This window comes from Papio anubis, chromosome 11, assembly GCF_008728515.1.
Source record: "Papio anubis isolate 15944 chromosome 11, Panubis1.0, whole genome shotgun sequence".
Taxonomy (NCBI): domain Eukaryota; kingdom Metazoa; phylum Chordata; class Mammalia; order Primates; family Cercopithecidae; genus Papio; species Papio anubis.
In genome coordinates this window covers 65,210,358-65,233,325 of record NC_044986.1, presented here as the reverse complement: position 1 = coordinate 65,233,325, position 22,968 = coordinate 65,210,358, and the positions used below count along the sequence as shown (strand labels likewise).

Genomic DNA, 22,968 nt, shown 5'->3' with positions numbered 1-22,968 from the left:
TAACTTGCCAGGAATGTAGATTGTTCTCTTGTGTGAACTCTGACACTAATCATTCTATCCTAGTAGTGAGAGCTCAAGGAGTATGGTTACCAGTGAGGCTTTCTCATCCTTGGGAAACCTCTCCCTCTGTACATATTATTACTGAAATTCTTCAGAAAATTCTGAGACGCTCTTGGTGTTTCATTGCTACTTTAATCTTAATTATTATGAGACTGATCACTGTCACTGCTATTGGTGCGGCAGCCGGAGTTGCGCTACATTCATCAGTGCGGACAGCAGATTTCGTAAATAAATGGCAAAAGAATTCTACTTTGCTGTGCAACTCTCAAACTAAAATAGACCAAAAGATAGTTAATCACATCAATGATCTCTGACAAACTGTAATGTGGCTAGGAGATCAAGTAGTTAGTTTGGAATATACAATGCAGTTAACATGTGACTGGAATACTTCTGACTTTTGTATCACTCCTTACCCTTATAATGAATCAGAGCATGAACAGAAAAGAATAAAAAAGCATCTAGACACTCTACAAACTCGTCTTTAGAGGTTGCAAAATTAAGAGAACAAATATTTAAAGCATCCCAGGCACACCTGACCTTAATGCCAGGAACTGGAGTGCTTGAAGGAGCTGCAGATAGATTGGCAGCCATAAATCTTTTGAAATGGATAAAAACACTTTGATGCTCTATGATTTCTATGATAGTTGTGCTATTAATCTGTGTTATTTGTCTTTGTGTAGTCTGCAGATGCAAATCCCAACTCCTGGGAAAAGTAGCTCACCATTATAAAGCTGCCTTTGTTTTTATTGCCCTGCAAAAACAAAAAGGGGGACATGCTAGGAACAGTCCCCAAGACTGGCCATAAACAAGATCTCTGCAGCACTGTGACATGCTCATGATGGCTATGACACTCACACTGGAGGTTGCTGGTTTACTGGAATGAGGGCAAGGAACACCTGGCCCACCCAGGGTGGAAAACCACTCAAGGCGTTCCTAAACCACAAACAATGGCATGAGTGATCTGCACCTTAAGGACATGTTCCTGCTGCAGATAACTAGCCAGAGCCTGTCCCTTTGTTCTCGTGAAGAATACTTTTAATCTATAAACTGCAGAAACAATGTTTATCTCGGGCTTACTGTCAATAACTATGTGGGTCAAACTCTGTTTGAGGCTCTCGGCTCTGAAGGCTGTTAGCCCCCTGATCCCACTTTGCACTCTATTTCTGTGTCTGTGTCTTTATTCCTCTAGCACTGCTGGATTGGGGTCTCCATGACCGAGCTGGTCTCGGCAGGATTACAGGCATGTGCCACCATGCCCAGCTAATTTTGTATTTTTAGTAGAGACAGGGTTTCTCCATGTTGGTCAGGCTGGTCTCGAACTCCTGACCTCAGGTGATCCGCCCACCTTGGCCTCCCGAAGAACTGGGATTACAGGCATGAGCCACCATGCCCAGCCAATCCTGACTTTTCGTTTCCCAACTCCCATAGCCTATTTGACCAGGAATCAGTCCCCATGACCTTCTCCCCATGACCTAGGAAGAAGCAACACACACTGCCAAAGCCTACTACTACCCCTACTTCATTTCTGAGAGGCATACCTCAGTGGCCCATCCTATTCAGTGATATTTTATTATGACCCCTTGTGGCAGATAACACTGGTTGGCCCATTTAACACACATGAGCAATCAAATTTTCCTTCACCTTCCTCTAGCGTGGAGGCAGGAAAGCATCATGTTCAATTCCCTAGCCTCATAACTTAACAGACATATGACAAAGATGTGGCCAACTTTTTTTTTTTTTTTTTTTGAGACAGAGTCTCACTTTGTTACCCAGGCTGGAGTGCAGTGGCGTCATCTTGGCTCACTGCAACCTCCACCTCCCAGGTTCAAGCAATTCTCCTGCCTAAGCCTTTGGAGTAGCTGGGATTACAGGCTGCTGCCACCACACCCGGCTAATTTTTTGAATTTTTCATAGAGATGGGGTTTCACCATGTTGCTCAGGCTGGTCTCAAACTCCTGACCTCAGGTGATCCACCTGCCTCAGCCTCCCAAAGTGCTGAGATTACAGGGTGAGCCACTGCGCCTGGCCCAATAAGACTTTTTTTTTCCCCCCGAGACGGAGTCTTGCTCTGTCGCCCAGGCTGGGGTGCGGTGGCATGATCTTGAGTCACTGCAACCTCTGCCTCCTGGGTTCAAGCGATTCTCCTGCCTCAGCCTCCCGAGTAGCTGGGATTATAGGTGCCTGCCACCATGCTGGCTAATTTTTGTATTTTTGGTAATGAGGGGGTTTCACCATGTTTGCCAGGCTGGTCTTGAACTCTGGACTTTGTGATATGCCCATCTCAACCTCCCAAAGTGCTGGGATTACAGGCGTGAGCCACCACACGTGGCCCCCAATGAAACTTTTTTAAAGCCCCTCCCTTCATCTATAATTCTTTCTTCCTGCTTGGATCTTGCAGAGGATGCAACCATTTTGTGACCATGAGGTGACAAGCATGATGTCAAAAGATCATCTACTAGGAAGATGAAGCAGAAATCAAGGGCCCAAGTCTCAGACAGCTTTGCTGAGCCAAGCTCACCCAGGCTACCTACTTCCAAGCTTCTTGTTGTGTGAGACAAATCTATCCCTCATTTGTTCAAGCCATTTTTTAGAAGACTTTCTACAATCTGCAACAAAACACCTCTCTAACCAAAATACCTAGCCAAGGACATTAAACATTTATTGCTTCCTCGTTTTTTCTGCTGTGAGCAAAACATTTGTCTTGCTAAGGGCTTGATTAGACCTTCTAGATTTGACAACACACTAAACACTTATTTTCAACACAATAACTCCCATGAGCTGGCCACACAGTCAATATTTACAGAAAAGATGTCAGGACTGCTGCTGCTTTACCTGCATCACATCAAGTCCGGGATGTAGAAGCTTTGAGATGAAATGCCGAAGCTTCAACTAGGATTGCTAGTTTTTAATTTGTACTGAAAAAATAGTGATAGGCACTCTTCCTAGATAAGGAAGGATTTCCTTACAGCATGTACAAATCACAAAGGGGAAAGATAAGAACTGTCACAGCTGTTCAAAGAATAGGTTGCTCTCAAAATGGGTATCTACAGTTATGGCTCTGAGAATGGGATGCCTTTCAATCACTTCTGAAAGAAAGTCTTGTGAAATGGAGACAATAAGCCAATATTACTGTTAACATCACTATAAGATTAGCTCAGGACTTAGAGGGGCAAATAATGACTAACATCATGTATATTTCAGACGTACGCAATCCCTGCCATTTGCTGAAGAAAGTTGCTGTGAGTCCCCAAAGAACCTGGATCCACCCAGGCCCCAGGTCTCTGTGGGCAGGGTCGGCGTGGAGGTGACGAAACCCAGCAGAGGCCTCCTAATCCCAGGCTTTGTGGTGACAGGAGCTGGGATAGGACTCCACTTTGCATCATGAGATAAAACATGGGTAGTGCTACCATTTAGCCCAGACTATACACATATACATATATGTTACCAAAAGCATCACAGAAACTGCAGCCTTGCCTGCTTCTCTCCTACTGATAAAGGAGGGGCCCAGGTGGCCCAGAATAATAAACAGGACCTGTGCCAGAATCCAGGAAGGCCTATCTACACCCTCAGGTGCTTCCCTGTCCCCACTTAACCACTCTGCCCCATCGCCCACCCTCTCTCCCAATCTCTGAACCGCTCGTGTCCCAATCAGGAAAGCATCACTGATTTTCTGCATCAATGGTCTCTTTCAGGTCTCCCAGACCGTCTGCTATGCTTCAGCTAGTTTTTTTTTTTTTTGGAGACAGAGTCTCACGCTCTGTCCTCCAGGCTGGAGTGCAGTGGCACGATCTTGGCTCACTGCAACTCCTGCCTCCCCGGTTCATGCCATTCTCCTGCCTCAGCCTTCCAAGTAGCTGGGTCTACAGGCTCCTGCCACCACGCCCGGCTAATTTTTTGTATTTTTAGTAGAGACAGGGTTTCACCTTGTTAGCCAGGATGGTCTTGATCTCCTGACCTTGTGATCTGCCCACCTCGGCCTCCCAAAGTGCTGGGATTACAGGCGTGAGCCACCGCGCCCGGTCTTGATCCAGCTGCTTTCAAGTTGATTACAGACTCTGTGGCCTCTGAAATATTAACTTTTAAAAGATAAAAGCCACTTCAGGGATACAATTCACATAAATGTAGTTTTACTAAGAAGCATTTCTAGGCTGTTAGAAATTTTAAAGAAACAAACTGTTCAACTTTAGGACTGGGAATTCCCTTTTCTTCAGCACAGAAGGAAGGTTTCAGGTTACATCTGGGTGGAGGGGACCGCTCCTCAGCAGGACTGCAGCAGATGTTCACAAGGCCATTGCCTTAGAAACCAAATGTAAAGTTTGCAACCCTTAAGAAATCTCAACTGAGGATGTAGGTCAGCAGCTCTGATCTCTACATGGGAGGGTAACCCGACTTCTGCTTCTAGGAGCCGGCCACCTTCTTCACACTAAGCCATCCATTACTGCACCATTGACCCATGGCATCCTGGAGGTTTTCTCAGAGTGTGACCAGGCAGAACAAGCGAGGTCCATTTGCACAGGTTATCTGGTTTTTCCAGGGGCCTTGCACACTGACACAACCACCTAACCCCATTCTAGACAAGAACTCGGACTCTCTTGGGTTTCAGTCTAGAAAAGGAGCTCCAACATCTCTTTTAAATACACTTGCTTCCTACCTCATTGCTTTTCTAGCCCCTTCTTCTTCCTTTTTAGGCACCTGAGACTGATGTTCTCCACTTACGAAACATTCCCTCTCCCAAGTGCCCCACAGCCAGTTCTCCTGCTCCTACCAGACTTTCTCACCTGAAGTTCTCTTCACCAACCCTCATGCCCAGGCCGCCTCCTCCCCTTCCCACCACCACCTCAGGCTCCAGCCTGGCAGCCCAGTTCACACTGCCTCAGCTCCACTTTAGCGGGCAAAGCCAATGCTCATGAGCCTGGAGCAGCATGGACTGCTGCGTCACCACTCTGCACCCATCCTGCTTCTAATGTGACCCAAAGGAGCAGTCAGTAGCAAGAGAAGCAGAATCTTTGTCTTTTAAGAGTTGGGTTTAGGATAAATGTCACTGCAAACTTGGGATCCTTAGCTAAGTTATTTTACAACTGTATAGTGAGAGGCTCCAGAAAGATTTACCTAACTCTGAGCGTGTATTTACATTTCAAGGGAAAATGAGGCCCAGGACCTTGGAGACATGCCTAGGCCATAAAAACTGGAGCCACCAGAGCTGACCTGCCTCCCGGAAAGATGTATATTCCAGAAGGTTAAAGGGAGAACCCGGGATCCTTCGATTCTGTCTCCGGGCAGCAAAGATGCTTCCTCCCTCCTTTTAGGAGAGGGGGGAAGCAGTTGCCTCTTTCTCCTTCATGTAAACAAAGAAATTCCATTTTTCTCTGTCCCTCACCTATGGAGTATCTGACCACTAGGGCTGGAGATTTTTCCATCTGGCTTTCATCATACCACCCTGGGGTAAGCCCTGGTCAGGGAGTGCCTATGCAGTTATAATTCTTTACTTAATATTATTTTATCTTACTCTGTAAATAACAAATGCCTCTGATGCAGAAGACATCATGTGTGCATTCAAAATAAAATAAGTAAAGATGACTATTAAAAGCCCAACAGTTACAGCAGCAAAGATGATAGGGTCCTATTTGTCATCTGGTTTACTGGAAGAGACCGACAAGAGGCCTGTAGCTGGTTAGGAGGATTGGAGCAATATCCATGGGAACCAGCACAGACCTACTGAAAGGACTGGAAAACGTGTTAGCTAGGGATCAGGAGGTAGGCTTAGAAAATGCTGCCAGAATGGCACCTTTGGATTTTGCTATCCTCCCCAGGTGGGAGGGGAAGGGACCTCGAAATTCTTAGAGATGGGCTTTAGGTGGGATGAGAGAAGTTTCTGTCGCTGTCTTCTTGCAGTGAGAGGGAGAGGTTCTTGAGCTCCCACAGCCAGAGCCGGTCTATGAGGGCTATAGGGCCATGCTACAGCAAGGAGAAGGGTGTCTGGCTTACTGTCTTGGAGACACTTTTCTGTTCCCCTCTAATCCTGAGTTCTCTTCCTACCCCAGCTGATCTTCCTGTCTCAGGAGGCACTGCACTAGTCCCCTACATGGGGAAACAGGAGGGTAGGGGAGAGATTTGAATGTTGATAGTGGTGTCAGGTACTAGCACCCTCCTGCCCACGTGGGAGATGGATGCTGAGGAATGTAGAGAAACCTCTGTGAGCAGCAGAAACAGTCCTGGAGACTTCTCTCCCAGGGTACAAACGGGGAGAAGGAGAAGGAGAGCTCTCATACGCCATGCTGTCGCCTGCATTCTGCCTCCCTTTTTGCATTTCCTCCAGCAGGGAGGAAATAGCTTCTCCCTGTAGCTTCAATTTTATCCCTGTAAATGCTGAATTTAACTGTTAGGGTTTGTGCAAAACTTTGAGTGGAAAAAAAGAAGAGTTTAAAAACAGGTTTGGGGCTGGGCGCGGTGTTTCACGCCTGTAATCCCAGCACTTTGGGAGGCCGAGGCGGGTGGATCACCTGAGGTTGGGAGTTCGAGACCAGCCTGACCAACATGGAGAAACCCCGTCTCTACTAAAAATACAAAATTAGCTGGGTGTGGTGGCATATGCCTATAATTCCAACTACCAGGGAGGCTGAGGCAGGAGAATTGCTTGAACCTGGGAGGTGGAGGTTGCGGTGAGCCGAGATTGTGCCATTGCACTCCAGCCTGGGCAACAAGAGTGAAACTCCATCTCAAAAACAAAAACAAAAACAAAAACAAAAAACCAGCTTTGGTTCCAGGTGCAGTGGCTCACACCTGTAATCCCAGCACGTGACCCCCGTCTTTAGCTGAACTAAGGAGGAAGTCCTAAAACATGAGGAGAGCACTCTGCCCTGCTCTCCCAACCTGCTACCCTGTGCCCTCTTCCTGACTGCTCTTCTGGGTGCAGTGAGCACTCTGAATTCAAACTGACTACTGAGTATACCATTTCTGACTGACAGCTCTGGTCACAGACAGTAGGGGATGGTCCCAGCTCACACATGATCCACACATAACAACTTGCACACCTCCAGATGTCGCAGGACAGGTGAATTGGTCAGGACTGCTTAAAACTGCCTCCAGGCAGTCCCTCTGAAAACAAGAACTGACCTGAATTATTTGGGCTGAATTGGGAGGGGTTCCCAAGTTTATCAGCTAATGGGAGATGAGAGGACATATTAAGAGTCTTTTTTTGATTTGTTTTTTCCTTTTTTTAGCCAGGTGCAGTGACTTATGCCTATAATCCTGCCATTTTGGGAGGCTGAGGTGGGTCACTTGAGCCTAGGAGCTCCAGACCAGCCTGGGTAATATAATGAGATCCCATCGCTACAGAAAATTAAAAAATTAGCCTGGCTTGATGGTATACGCCTGAGGTCCCAACTACTTGAGGCTGAGGCAGGAGGATCGCTTAAGCTGGGGAGGTTGAGGCTGCAGTGAACTGAGATCATGCCACTACACTCCAGCCTGGGTGACACAGCGAGACCCAGTCTCAAAAAATCAAGTCTTTCTGAGTTAAAAAATTTTTTTGGCCGGGCACCATGGCTCATGCCTATAATCTCAGCACTTTGGGAGGCCTAGGCAGGAGGATCACCTGAGGTTAGGAGTTCAAGACCAGTCTGACCAACATGGCGAAACCTCGTCTCTACTAAAAATACAAAAATTAGCTGGGTGTGGTGGTGCATGCCTGTAGTCCCAGCTACTCGGGAGGCTGAATTTTTTTTTTCGAGACAAGAGTCTTGCTCTGTCGCCCAGGCTGGAGTGCAGTGGTGTGATCACAGCTCACTGTAACCTCAAACTCCTATGTTCAAGAAATCCTCTCACCTCAGCATCCCAAGTAGCTGCACCTCGAGTACCTGGGACCACAGGCATGCACCACCATGCTTAGCTAATTTTAACATTTTTTGTAGAGATGGTCTGGCTATGTTGCCCAGGCTGGTCTCCTACTCCTGGTCTCAAGCAATCCTCCTCCCTAGGCATTAGGAGCCTTATCTACTGTGCATGCCTAGAAGGTAATGTCTTACTTGGTAGCCCTAACAATTGTAAACTCTTTGTTAGCAGGGGTGCCATGACCGTCTGGGGTCATGCATATGAAAGGTAAGCATTAATTTATCTCTGGTAAAAAACACTGGCTTGTATCTAGAGGCGGTTCAAGTCTTTGAGAAAACACCCCAGGGAGATCAAGTAGCCCCCAGACATGCACTCTGTGGGCAGCATACCTACAGTGAGTTATGCCATTGGAAAGGTGGCATGGGCCAGGTGGAGTGGCTCACACCTATAACCCCAGCACTTTAAGAGGCCAAGGTGGGCAGATCCCTTGAGTTCAGGAGTTCAAGATCAGCCTGGACAACATGGTGAAACCCTGTATCTACTAAAAATAACAAAAATTAGCCAGGTGTGGTGGCATGCACCTGTAGTCCCAGCTACTCGGGAGACTGACGCGGGAGAATCACCTGAGCCCAGAGAGGTCAAGGCTGCATGCAGTGAGCTGTGATCGCACCACTGGACTCCAGGCTGGGTGACAGAAAGAGACGTCTCAAAAAACAAAAAACAGGCTAGGCACAGTGGCTCATACCTGTAATCCCAGCACTTTAGGAGGCTAAGGTGGGTGGATCACCTGAGGTTAGGAGTTCAGGACTAGCCTGACCAACATGGTGAAACTCCTTCTCTATTAAAAATATGAAATTAGCCGAGCGTGGTGGCACATGCCTATAATCTCAGCTACTAGGGAGGATGAGACAGGGGAATCACTTGAACCTGGGAGGTAAAGGTTGCAGTGAGCTGAGATTGTGCCACAGCACTCCAGCCTGGGCAGCAAGAGTGAAACTCTTTCTCAAATTAAAAAAAGAAAAGAAAAGGGCTGGGCGCGGTGGCTCACACCTGTGATCCCGGCACTTTGGGAGGCTGAGGCAGGAGATCACCTGAGGTCAGGAGTTCGAGACCACCCTGACCAACATGGAGAAATCCCAGCTCTACTAAAAATACAAAATTAGCCAGGCATGGTGGCACATGCCTGTAATCCCAGATACTCAGGAGGCTGAGGCAGGAGAACCCGGGAGGCGGAGGTTGCAGTGAGCCGAGATCACGCCATTGCACTGCAGCCTGGCAACAAAAGTGAAACTCCATCTCAAAAAAACAAAAAAAAAAAAAAAAAAAAGAAAGAAAGGTAAGAAAGGTGGTATGAAATTTTTTCTATACTTTAATTGAATGAAATGACTTATGACCCTGACTCAGCCTGAAAAGCCTTGCCATTCAGGTCAGCTTCACATCACTGGCCAATTATACAGAAGACAGAATTTGCTACAGATTTCTTCCTTGCAGGCCATGACCAAGTCTGACCAAATTAATAATATGCCCAACTATATGTCTTGAGCCAGGTTAATTCAGAAACTTGAGAAAGTCACCAGGTTTTCTAAGGTAAACCTTTATGGTAAATGAGATTTGTTCAACTGACTAAAACCAGAAGCCTCGGAGGGTGAGCAAAGACAAACAGTGGGGTTGATCTCATTCTGTCCTTGCGAGTTCTGCAGGCAATAGCTGAATAAGTGCTGCTTAAGGTGAACCCAACGGACTGGGTCCTAGCACCTGCTGATCGCTTTAAAACAAAATGACAGGCCGGGCACGGTGGCTCAAGCCAGTAATCCCAGCACTTTGGGAGGCTCAGATGGGCGGATCACCTGAGGTCAGGAGTTTGAGATGAGCCTGGCTAACATGGTGAAACCCCACTTCTACTAAAAATACAAAAAATTAGCTGGGCATGGTGGCGCGTGCCTGTAATCCCAGCTACTCGGGAGGCTGAGGCAGGAGAATTGCTTGAACCCAGGAGGTGGAGGTTGCGGTGAGCCGAGATTGCACCATTGAACTCTAGCCTGGGCAACAAGAGTGGAACTCTGTCTCAAAAAAAAAAAAAGAAGTGTTTCCCAGTTACACAGGTAGTAAGAAATATACTCAGACAACTGCCAAGTAGGCAGATAAATAAGTCTGACTTCACTTTCAACGCAAATAAAATAAGCATGTGAACCTGACACCACCATCTCACATATCAATGCTGATTCTGATTCTGGATGACAGAGCGAGACTCTGTCTCAAAAAAAAAAAAAAAAAAAAAATTAGCCAGGCATGGTGGCATGTGCCTGTAGTCCCAGTTACTCAGGAGGCTGTGGCAGGAATATCTCTTGAGCCCAGGAGCTGAGGCTGCAGTGAGCTATGATTGTGAGACTGCACTACAGCCTGGATGATAGATTGAGACCCTGTCTTGGAGAAGAAAAAAAAAACGACACAAAAATCTTAAAGCAGTAAGAGAAAAACTTACACACATACAGGGGAATCACAATAAGATTAACAGCTAACTTCTCATCAGAAACAATGGAGTTCAGAAGACAGTGAGATGACATATTTATTTATTTTTGAGAGGGAGTCTCACTCTGTCACCCAGGCTGGAGTGCAGTGGCACAATCTCGGCTCACTGCAACCTCCAACTCCCAGGTTCAAGCGATTCTGCTGCCTCAGCCTCCCAAGTAGCTGGGATTACAGGTACTCGCCACCACACCTGGCTAATTTTTGTATTTTTAGTAGAAATGGGGTTTCACCATATTGGCCAGGCTGGTCTCAAACTCCCGAACTCAGATGATCCACCCGCCTGGGCCTCCCAAAGTGCTGTGATTACACGCATGAGCCACCATGCCTGGCTGTTTGTTTTTAAGACAGAGTCTCGCTCTGTTGCCTAGGCTGGAGTATAGTGGTGTAATCTCAGTTCACTACAACCTCCACCTCCGGGGTTCAAGCAATTCTTCTGCCTGAGCCTCCCAAGTAACTGGGATTACAGGTGCACACCACCATGCCCAGCTAACTTTTGTATTTAATAGAGACAGGGTTTCACCATGTTGGCTAGGCTGGTCTCAAACTCCTGACCTCAAATGATCCGCCCACCTTAGCCTCCCAAAGTGCTGGGATTACAGGCGTGAGCCACTGCGCCCAGCAAATAGATGTACATATTTTGGGGGGGCACATGTGGTAATCTGGTACATTTATACATTCATATAGTGCATAAAGACTACATCAGGGTAATTAGGGTATCCATCACCTTAAATATAAGTTTAATGATTTTTTTACTACCACAATCGGACAATAATTATATTAGAAAGTGAGGCCGGGTGTGGTGGCCCATGCCTGTAATCCTAGCACTTTCGGAGGCCGAGGTGGGCAAATCATGAGGTCAGGAGATCGAGACCATCCTAGCTAACAGGGTGAAACCCCGTCTCTACTAAAAAGTACAAAAAAAGACAAAAACAAAAATTAGCCAGGTGCAGTGGCGGGCACCTGTAGTCCCAGCTACTCGGGAGGCTAAGGCAGGAGAATAGTGTGAACCTGGGAGGCTGAGCTTGCAGTGAGCCAAGATCACACCACTGTACTCCAGCCTGGGTGACAGAGTGAGATTCTGTCTAAAAAAATAAATAAATAAAAATAAGAAAGTGAATTAAAACACAATTAAGTTTACTCTTGGCACATTCAACTTCCTAGAGTCTCCCTTTCTCTACTCTTTTTTCCTTTTTTTTTTTTAAAGATAGTCTCACTTTGCAGCCCAGGTTGGAGTGCAGTGACACAATCATAGCTCACTGGAACCTTGACCTCCCAGGCTCAAGAAATCCTCCCACCTCAGCCTCCTGAGTCTTTGGGACCAAAGTTGTACATACCACACCTGGCTAATTTATTGTTTGTGGAGACAGGCTTTCCCTATGTTGCCCAGGCTGGTCTCAAACTCCTGGGCTCAAGTGATCCTCCCACCTCAGCTTCCCAAAGAGTTGGAATTACAAGCATGAGCCATCGGACCTGGCCTCACTCTTGTTTTTTTGTGTGTTTGCTTTTTGTTGGTTTTGTTATTTTTGTTTTTTTCTTGAGACAGGGTCTCGCATTGTCACCCAGGCTGGAGCACAGTGGCTCGATCTCGGCTCACTGCAGCCTTGACCTCATGGGCTCGAGCAATCCTCCCACCTCAGCCTCCCAAGTAGCTGGGACTACAGCTGACCACCACCATGCCCAGCTAATTTTTGTATTTTTTGTAGAGACAGGATTTCACCACATTGCCCAAGCTAGTCTTGAACTCCTGAGCTCATGCAATCTACCTGCCTTGGCCTCCCAGTGCTGGGATTATAGGCATGAGCCACTGTGCCTGGCCAAATGTTTAAAAGTATATCTAAATCAACTTGTGCACCACCACAATGACCACCACAATCATATACATGCCACACTTTGGGAAATATTGCCCTAATCCATTGTGTGGGATGAAACTGTGTGAATGGAAGTAGAAGGCGCTGTCTTTGCAAAGTGCTCTGGTTTGATAACCAGGCTTCCTTCTGAAAAGGATGTCTTCAGCTGTTTTATGCATTTTGTGCTGCAGGCACATCAAGTAACCAGTAAGCTCTGTAGCACTTTAAGTTGGAAAGTGTTTAAGGTGGGAGGGAGGGGAGCTCTTTTTATTACCAAGGCTTTCAACCAGCAAATTTAACTATGGCCAACTGCAGGGCTAGAGAAAAAAGCTTCAGTTTTAAAACAAAAAACATGCCAGGTGCACTGGCTCATGTCTGTAATCCCAGCACTGTGGGAGGTCGAGGTGGGCAGATCATGAGGTCAGGAGATTGAGACCATCCTGGCTAACACGGTGAAACCCCGTCTCTACTAAAAATACAAAAAAATTAGCCGGGCGTGGTGGCCTGTAGTCCCAGCTTCTCAGGAGGCTAAGGCAAGATAATCGCTTGAACTCGGGAGGTGGAGGTTGTAGTGAGCCGAGCTCGCACCACTGGACTCCAGCCTGGGTGACAGAGTGAGACTCCATCTCAAAACAAAAACAAAAACAAAGAACACAGCTCTGGGCTTTCGGAAAAGCCCCATCCCCAAATGCTATTGCTTTCCAGGTACTGGCCATTTCACATGACCCACAATTACCATTTAAAGGGCACGCTGTGTCTTTCTTAAGAGTTGTGAAGAGTCAGATGAATGCAAAGTTTAGGAGAAGAGAATTCAGACAAATGCTGTGATCAAAAATAAACAAACAAACAAACACAAAAACTCCTCCTTGCAGGTAATTTTTCAACCTGTATTCCAACAGAAATCAAAATCTAGAACAGGGATGAAAGAACAATCAGGAGAGGAATGTGAGTAACATATCTCATCCCGTAAGCTTCCGCCCTCACTAGCTTTTTGTGTACCAGCGCTGGGCCCAATCAGATGGGAGAGGCCAGGTGCACAAGGCCGGGCAGGAGGTGCCCTGAGCTCCCTGGTCCTCTCCAGCATGATCCAGAGATGAGCCTCCTCTGGTTGAGGGCTCCTTTCACAGCTCCCAGAGACTGAAACTCCCTCTCTCAGATGTGCAGAAATCACAATTGTCCATTTTTCAAAGCATAATTTTCATTCTGTACATATTATTAGGAAATGGTAATTTACACATTAAATAATAGGAAGAGTTCAGGAATTACTGGCCTAAGAGAATCATTCAGTGATTCAATGCGTTGAGAACAGTACATCACAGCATGGAACACATCCACGCCACAGACTGTAGCTGAAGTCCAGAGACAGGAAGGAGCTGGCCAGTTAGGGGAGAAATTAGGACTGGAATCCAGGTCTCATGGACACACAGGGCCAATAATGCCCGGTTGAACCTGAAAAAGCAAAGCCTGGGCTACAAGAATGTAGTCCTAATTCAGAAGAAAGTTGTTCCTGTGTCTAATACCATGGTGATTTTTCAGCACATGAAATCAAGATGGCTAAAGGATATGCTCCAGGGTGACAGAATGAGGCCTCCAGGACAGCCTGAGATGCCAGACGTGGGTCCCATGTCTGGCTTGGCACCCTGTGAGTTCCACTGTAATAATTAACTGCTAATGTCAGATGCAGTGGCTCATGCCTATAATTCCAGTAGTTCGGGAGCCCGAGGCAACAGGATTGCTTGGGCCCAGGAGTTTGAGACCAGCCTGGGAAACATAGCAAGAACTCAACTCTACAAGAAAATTTTAAAAAAATTATCCAGGCAAAAAAAAAAAAAAAAAAAAAAAAAGAAGAAGAAAATTAGCCAGGCATGGTAGCACGAGCATGTAGTCCTAGCTACTTGGATGGCTGAGTCAGAAGAATCATTTGCGCCTAGGAACTTGAGGTTACAGTGAGCTATGATCACGCCACTATACTCCCGCCTGGGTGACAGAGTGAGACCATCTCAAAAAACAAAACAAACTGCTCACATTCACCGATAGCTCACTGTGTGCTGGGCCCTCTCCTAAGTGCTTTATATACATTGTTTCATTTAATCCTTGCAACCACACTATGAAATTGGTAGTATTATCATCTCTGTTTCACAGATAGGGAAGCAGAGGCATGGAAGGTTAAGCAAATTGCCTGCCATCTCATATCTGAAGGCCCTCCTCTCCCTTCTTAAATATCTAACCTGACCAGTGGCATTGCAGTTCCAAGCAGTGGCATGGAAAGCCCATGCAAAAGCTGGGTGGAAAGGTCAAAGGTCTTGCAGGCCACTGGGCTTAGGTGGCAGGCAGCAGTACAGCTGGGCTGTGCCTGACCTGGCTGAGGTCTGGGTGGAATTAGCATCTTCCAGTTATGATCCATTAGCAGGGACTAAGGGCCAGCCTCCATGCCTCTGCCCTGAAGGAGACATGGGAAGGAAAATGACAGATGTGTTTTCCAGGTGTGTCCTCAGGGCAACGGGACCTAGTGCCCCTCACTATGTCCCACCTGGCACCCAGGTCAGGGCTGGCCCAGCATGGTTCTTGATCAACAACTAAAGGAAAGGACATGATCTATTCCAGGCAAGATGGAGGCAGGAGAAGAGAAGATTTAAAAAGACTTCTATCAGCCAGGCACGTGCAGGCACGTACAGGTGGCTCATGCCTGTAATCCCAGCACTTTGAGAGGCCGAGGTGGGTGGATCACCTGAGGTCAGGAGTTTGAGACCAGCCTGACCAACATGGAGAAACCCCGTCTCTACTAAAAATACAAAATTACCCAGGCGTGGTGGCACATGCCTGTAATCACAGCTACTCGGGAGGCTGAGGCAGGAGAAATGCTGAAACCCGGGAGGTGGGGATTGTGGTGAGCCGAGATCATGCTATTGCACTCCAGCCTGGGCAACAAGAGCGAAACTCCGTCTCAAAACAACAAACAACAAAAAAACACTTCTACCTTCCGGTTGGGCGCAGTGGCTCACGCCTGTAATCCCAGCACTTTGGGAGGCCGAGGCAGGTGGGTCACTTAAGGTCAGGAATTCGAGACGAGCCCAGCCAACATTGTGAAATCCCATCTCTACTAAAAATACAAAAATTAGCTGGGCATGGTGGTGCACGCCTGTGATCCCAGCTACTCGGGAGGCTGAGGTAGGAGAATCGCTTGAACCTGGGAGGCAGAGGTTGCAGCAAGGTGAGATCGCACTCCAGCCTGGGCAACACAGTGATCTCGAGAGAAAAAAAAAAAACCTTCCTTCCAATCCCCAAATCCACCCTCCACCCAACAAAACACACTCCCCCACATCCCAAGCCACCATAATAACATGTGTCTGCTGATGCTCTTTAAACTTATACTGGGGTCATCTTTTGTTGCTGTTCAAAATATTATTTCCCCTCAGTTGATACAGATGTTCTAATTCTCCTCAAGGGTTTTGTTCCTTTTTGATCTTCAGTGCCACTGTGCCTCTGGAGAATTTAAATGAGTCTACTGAGATTCCCATTTTCTGGCTTTTTCAAGCCCCTCATTGCTTATTCCTTGCTATCTGGAAGGCATTTTGTTTTACAGAAGGTGTTCAAAGACTCAGGAACTTAAAGGTCAAAATGTACATTTGGAACAGAATTAGAAACAAAGATTTACTAGAGACATATACTGTCTCCATAGCTCAGGAGACCCGATATTGATTGTTAAGTTGTGAATTCTCCTGAAATTAATCTCTAGATTTAACATAATCCTTTTCTTTTTAACTGGAACCCTTCATGAATTTGTATGTCATCCTTGCACAGGGGCCACACTAATCTTCTCTATATCATTTGAATTTTAGTATATGTGCTGCCAAAGCAAGCACGAGCACAATCCTAATAAAAATCTAAGCAGAATTTTTTTAGAAATGGACAAGTTGATTCTAAAGTTTACATGGAAAAAGCAAAGGACAAATAATGACCAAATAAGAAGAAACAAACTTGAAGGACTCAGAATATCTGATTTCTAAACAGCTACAGTAATGAAAACACTGTAGTACTGGTGAAAACACAGGTGTATTGATCAAGAAAAAAGAGCAGTCTAGAAATACACCCACACACGTGGTCAATTGCTATTTGATAAAAAGCCAGGGTTATCCAATGGAGAAAGGACAGTCTTTTCAACAAGGGAGTTCCTGAATAATTGGACATCCATATGCAAAAAATAATAATCAACCTCTGGCCAGGTGTGGTAGCTCATGCCTGTAATCACAGCACTTTGGGGGGCTGGGGCAGGTGATCAACTGAGGTCAGGAGTTCAAGACCAGCCTGGCCAACATGGTGAAATCCCATCCCTACTAGAAATACAAAAAAAATTAGCCAGGTGTTGTGGCACATGACTGTACTCCCAGCTATTCAGGAGGCTGAGGCAGGAGAATCGCTTGAACCCAGGCAGCAGAGGTTGCAGTGAGCTGAGATCACACCACTGCACTCCAGCCTTGGTGACAGAGTGAGACTCTGTCTCAAATAATAATAATAAAAACCTCAATCTCATAACTTGTACCACATACAAAAATTAACATGAAATGCATCATAGATTTAAATGTTAAATCTCAAAGTAGAGGTGGGTGCAGTGGCTCACGCCTGTAATCCCAGCACTCTGGGAGGCGGAGGTGGGAGGATCACTTGAGCCCAGGAGTTCGAGACCAGCCTGGGCAATGTGGCGAAATCCCATCTCTACTAAAAATACAAAAATTGCGGCCGGGTGCAGTGGGTCACACCTATAATTCCAGCACTTTGGAAGGCCAGGCAGGTGGATCACCTGAGGTTAAGAGTTCAAGACCAGCCTGGCCAAGATGGTGAAGCCCCGTCTCTACTAAAAATACAAAAATTAGCCAGGCGTGGTGGCATGTGCCTGTAATCCCAGATACTCAGGAGGCTGAGACAGCAGAATTGCTTGAACCCGGGAGGTGGAGACTGCATTGAGCCAAGATCTCCCTATTGCACTCCAGCCTGGGCAATAAGAGCCAAACTCCGTCTCAAAAAAGATAAAAATAAAAATACAAAAATTAGCTAGGCGTTGCCGGGTGCAGTGGCTCAAGCCTGTAATCCCAGCACTTTGGGAGGCCGGGACAGGCAGATCACGAGGTCAGGAGATTGAGACCATCCGGGCTAACACAGTGAAACTCTGTCTCTACTAAAAATACAAAAAAATTGGCCAGGCATGGTGGCAGGCGCCTGTAGTCCCAGTTACTCAGGAGGCTGAGGCAGGAGAATGGCGTGAACCCAGGAGATGGAGGTTGCAGTGAGCCGAGATCGTACCACTGCACTCCAGCCTGGGCAACAGAGCAAGATTCCATCTCAAAAAAAAAAAAAAAAATAGCCAGGTGTTGTGGTGCACACCTGTAGTCCCAGCTACTTGGGGGTGCTGAGGCAGGAGGATCACCTGAGCCTTGGGAGGTTGAGACTGCAGTGAGCCGTGATCGCACCACTGCACTTCAGCTCGAGTGATAGAGCGAGACTCCATTTTGAAGAAAAAAAAATTAAAACATTTATTCTTCAAAAGACACTGGTGAGAAATTAAAAAGACAAGCTGGCCAGGCACTGTGGCTCACACCTATAATTCCAGCACTCTGGGAGGCCGAGGAGGGTGGATCAATTGAGGTCAGGAGTTCAAGACCAGCCTGGTCAACATGTCAAAACCCTGTCTCTACGAAAAATACAAAAATTAGCTGGGCATGGTGGTGTGTACCTGTAGTCTCAGCTACTTGGGAGGCTGAGGCAGGAGAATCGATTGAGAGCGAGATCGCACCGCTGCACTCCAGCCTGGGTGACAGAGTGAGACCCTGTCTCAAAAATAAATAAATAAATAAATATTAAAAAATAAAAAGACAAGCCATAGTCTTGGAAAAAACATTTGCAAAACACATATCTGACAAAGGACTTTTATCTAAAATATATAAAGAATTCCTACAATTTAATAAGAAAAAAAACTTTTTTCATGGGCAAAACATTTTGACAGACACTTATTAAAGAAGATACAGGCCAGGCATGGTGGCTCATGCCTATAAACCCAGCGCTGTGGGAGGCCGAGGCCAGTGGATCACCTGAGGTCAGGAGTTCAAGACCAACTTGGCCAACATGGTGAAATCCTCTCTCTCCTAAAAATACAAAAATTTGCTAGGCATAGTGGCAGGCACCTGTAATCCCAACTACTCAGGAGGCTGAGGCAGGAGGATCACTTGAACCCAGGAGGCAGAGGTTGCAGTGAGCTAAGATCACGCCATTGTACTCCAGCCTGGGCGACAAGGGTGACACTCTATCTCAAAAAAAAAAAAAGAAAAGAAAAGAAAAAAAGATCCAGACATGGCAAATAAACACACATGAAAAGATGCTCAACTAACTAGTCATTAGGGAAATATAAGTTAAAGTCACAATGAACTACCAGTATCCAACTATTAGTCCAGCCAAAAATAATAAAATAGGCCAGACGCAGTGGCTCACACCTGTAATCCCAGCACTTTGGGAGGATGAGGTGGTTGGATCATCTGAGGTCAGGAGTTCAAAACCAGCTTGGCCAACATGGAGAAACTCTGTTTCTACTAAAAATACAAAAAATTAGCTGGGCATGATGATGGTGCCCTGTAATCCCAACTACTTTGGAGGCTGAGGTAGGAAAATCTCTTGAACCCGGGAGGCAGAGGTTGTAATGAGCAGAGGTTGCTCCATTGCACTCCAGTCTGGGCAACAAGAGTGAAATTCCATCTCAAAAAAAAAATAATATAATAATAATAATAACATACTGATATCAAATGCTGAACTGGAGATCTCATACACTGATGGCACGATTGCAAAGTGGTACAATCATTTTGAAAAGCAGCCCTCCAATTCACACCTGGGTATTCACCCAAAAGAAATGAAAACATGTCCACAGACCTGTTGATAAATGTTATTATTGTTCTATTCATAATCACCAAAATCTCAGCCAGGTACAGTGGCTCACAGCTATAATCCCGGCACTTTGGGAGGCCAAGACGGGAGGATTGCCTGAGACCAGGAGTTCGGGACCAGCCTGGGGAACACAGTGAGACCCCATCACTACAAAAAAAAAAATAACTGGTATGGTGGCCCAGGCCTACAGTCCCAGCTATTCAGGAGGCTGAGGTGGGAGGATGGCTTGAGTCCGGGAGTTTGAGGTTGCAGTGAGCTGTGACTGCACCACTGCACTCCAGCATGGGTGATAGAGTGAGACTCTGTTTCAAAAACATTAAAATATAAAAATATAAAAGTAATTACCATTATGTAATACCAGTCAGCCATGTGTTGCCATACCCTACACCTCCCTTCCATCAAATGAATACAGTCACAGCTGATGGCTTTAGACTCGGGGAGTCAAAGGCTCATTTGGTTTAGAAAGAATTTCACAAGGGACCTCTTAATCCTTAATGAACTGCTAAAGAAATGGCATAGAGCCGGCCGGGCACAGTGGCTTACATCTGTAATCCCAGCACTTTGGGAGGCCAAGGCAGGTGGATCACGAGGTCAGGAGTTTAAGACCAGCCTGGCCAAGATGGTGAAACCCCATCTCTATTAAAAATACAAAAAATTAGCCAGGCGTGGTGATAGGCACCTGTAATCCCAGCTACTCGGGAGGCTGAGGCAGAGAATTGCTTGAACCTGGGAGGCAGAGGCTGCAGTGAGCAGAGATCGTGCCACTGGACTCCAGCCTGGGTGACAGCAAGACTCCACCTCAAAAAAAAAAAAAAAAAAAAAGTAAAAGAAATGGTACAGAGCCATGGAGAGGCACCTCGCATCAACAAGAAAAATGATCACTTTGCATACCTTTTCCTCAAAAGATAAATTAAAAGAAAAAACAGTCAATTATCATGGAATAAGCTTAATATTGCAAAGGATCTTGACAAGCAGTTTCTGTCTCTTCATCTATTAAAAGCTAGCTGTTCTAGAGATTTCTCTACATTGTAAAAGCTTAAAGTGACTTTCTACTAGCATAGAATGTAGCTAAACCTCCAGGGTGGCCTCTGAAAGCCCTCTGATCTATGAAATCTATGAACCTATGGGATGTCCAGACTCTGCCCCTTCTTGAAACCTCCACTGTGGGGTTGAAGGCTGGGGGAATAACATCTTCAAACAGGGCATTTCTGCATCCCAATGCCACAACTTTGGAGCAAGCCAAGCATGGTAGCTGCAATTTATAAGGGGAGGACTGCTCTGCCTCAGGTCACATGGTTAATACTCTTCAGGTGGCCCAGACTCCGTGTCTAGTGTTCTTTCCATGATCCTCCAACACACACACCTCCCTGGGTGCGGGATGTATTTTTTTTTTTTTGAGACGGAGTCTCGCTCTGTCACCCAAGCTGGAGTGCAGTGGCCGGATCTCGGCTCACTGCAAGCTCCGCCTCCCAGGTTTACGCCATTCTCCTGCCTCAGCCTCCCGAGTAGCTGGGACTACAGGCGCCCGTACCACACCCGGCTAGTTTTTTGTATTTTTTAGTAGAGACGGGGTTTCACCGTGTTAGCCAGGATGGTCTCAATCTCCTGACCTCGTGATCCGCCCGTCTCAGCCTCCCAAAGTGCTGGGATTACAGGCTTGAGCCACCGTGCCCAGCCAGGATGTGGGTAGTTTTTACTGTGATCTCTGTCCACTCCACAGCGGGGCTCTGAGACATGGCTCTCTGTCAGGTGGGCCCTGGGCTCATGGGACAAGATGATCAGCTCCTCCCACAGGAAGATATTCCGAAGGGACCCAGAGCTTCCCAAGAACGCCTCCAACATCTACCCACAAGGAGTTTGGCAAAAATGGTCTTCGCTGGTGGAAAGAGATCAGAGCATTCAGATTATTCTCCTGCCTCTTGGATGGAGACCATCAGCATACCAAGGTCTCCCGAAGCCTTTGTACTCATGAAACCTGTTTAAATGTGGTTTCCAAACACACTCAACTAGGAAACTCTCTTTCATGTAATCCCTACGTATATCCTACAGAACTAGTGTTTCTGCACCCTAGAACAATGCTATTAACTTCCTTGCACTTAGACGTTGATTTTTGAATGACTTAAGAAAACTTGTTTCCAAGAAAAAATAATACATGTAATATGCTAACATTTATGTAAAAACGGAGGCAGATATGTCTATCCATATTATTTGTAGATTTATAAACTATCTATGGAAGGATTGGAAAACTGGCCACTGAAGCTATTTCCAAAGAAAGTCAGTCAGTGGCTGGGATAGGGAAATAAGAGACTTTTTCCTGTATATCCTTTCATACTATGGGAATGTGTTACAGGAGCAACTCATCAAACGAAACTCCAATTAAAATAAAGGGTACTAAAAGTAACATATATTTAAAAATCAAAAACAGGTCACACGCAGTGGCTCATGCCTGTAAGCCCAGCACTTTGGGAGACCGAGGCAGGCAGATCATGAGGTCAGGAGTTCAACACCAGCCTGACCAACATGGTGAAACCGCGTCTCTACTAAAAATACAAAAATGAGCTGGGCATGGTGTCAGGCAACTGTAGTCCCAGCTACTCAGGAGGCTGAGGTAGGAGAATTGCTTGAACTCTGGTGGCAGAGGTTGCAGTGAGCTAGGATCGCACCACTGCACTCCAGCCTGGGCAACAGAGCGAGACTGTCTCAAAAAAAAAAAAAAAAAGAAAGAAAAAACATTTACAAGTGCATGTGTGCACGTACACACACACCCCACAGCCATATTCCACACCAGAGATAAAACAACAACTGTTGGAAGGGCACAACGGCTCATGCCTATAATCCCAGCACTCTGGGAGGCCGAGGCAGCAGATCACCAGAACTCAGGAGTTCAAGACAAGCCTGGGCAACATGGTGAAACCCTATCTCTACTAGAAATACAAAAAATTAGCCAGGCGTGGTGGCTCACAACTGTAATCCCAGCTACTTGGGAGGCTGAAGCATGAGAATCGCTTGAAGCAGGAAGGCAGAGGTTGTAGTGAGCCAAGATCACACTAGTGCACTCCAGCCTGGGTGACAGAATGAGACTCTGTCTCAAAAAAGAAACATAAAAAAATAAATCAATCAATCAATTAATTAATAAAACAAAATAACCACTGTTAATATTTGGTGCTTGGGCCAGGAGCAGTAGCTCATGCCTGTAATCCCAGCACTTGAGCCCAGCCTGGGCAACATGGTGAAACCTCATCTCTACCAAAAAAACACCCACAAAAATTAGCCAGACTCATAACCCAGTCTCGAAATAAATAAATAGATAAAAATTTAAAAATAAAGTGAAATAAAATAAATATTTGGTGCTTGTACTTAGTCCCAATCCTCTATTTTTGCTTTTGTTGCCTGTGCTTTTGGTGTCATATCCAAAAAATCATTGTCAAGATATATGTCATTAAGCTTTTCCCCATGTTCTCTTCTAAGAGTCTTCGTGTCCAGTCTTACATTTAACTTATTTTCAGTTGGTGGTTGTGGATGGTGTAAGAAAAGGGTACAATTTCATTCTTTTGCATGTGGAGATTGTTTACCCAGGACCATTTGTTGAAGAGACCCTCTATCCCCATTGTGTGTTCTCGGCACCCTCAGGGAAGATCAGTTGACTGTATATGTGTGGGTTTATTTCTGGTATCTCTATTCTGTTCCATTGCTGTATATATCTGTATTTATGCTGGTAACATATGTTTTAATTACTATGCCTTTGTAATACATTTTGTGTTTTGTTTTGTGTGTG

At 46.0% G+C, this 22,968-nt stretch overlaps 1 protein-coding gene and 1 non-coding gene across 3 annotated transcripts in view; both read right to left on the bottom strand.

The window, feature by feature from the left end:
- Positions 1 to 22,968, bottom strand: part of LOC101001912 (storkhead-box protein 1) — a 65,487-nt gene that overhangs the window by 30,255 nt on the left and 12,264 nt on the right. The gene's annotated exons all lie outside the window — the stretch shown is intronic.
- On the bottom strand, positions 16,023 to 16,129 carry LOC116269546. Its single transcript, XR_004177174.1, has one exon. It is a non-coding gene; the product is annotated as a U6 spliceosomal RNA (small nuclear RNA).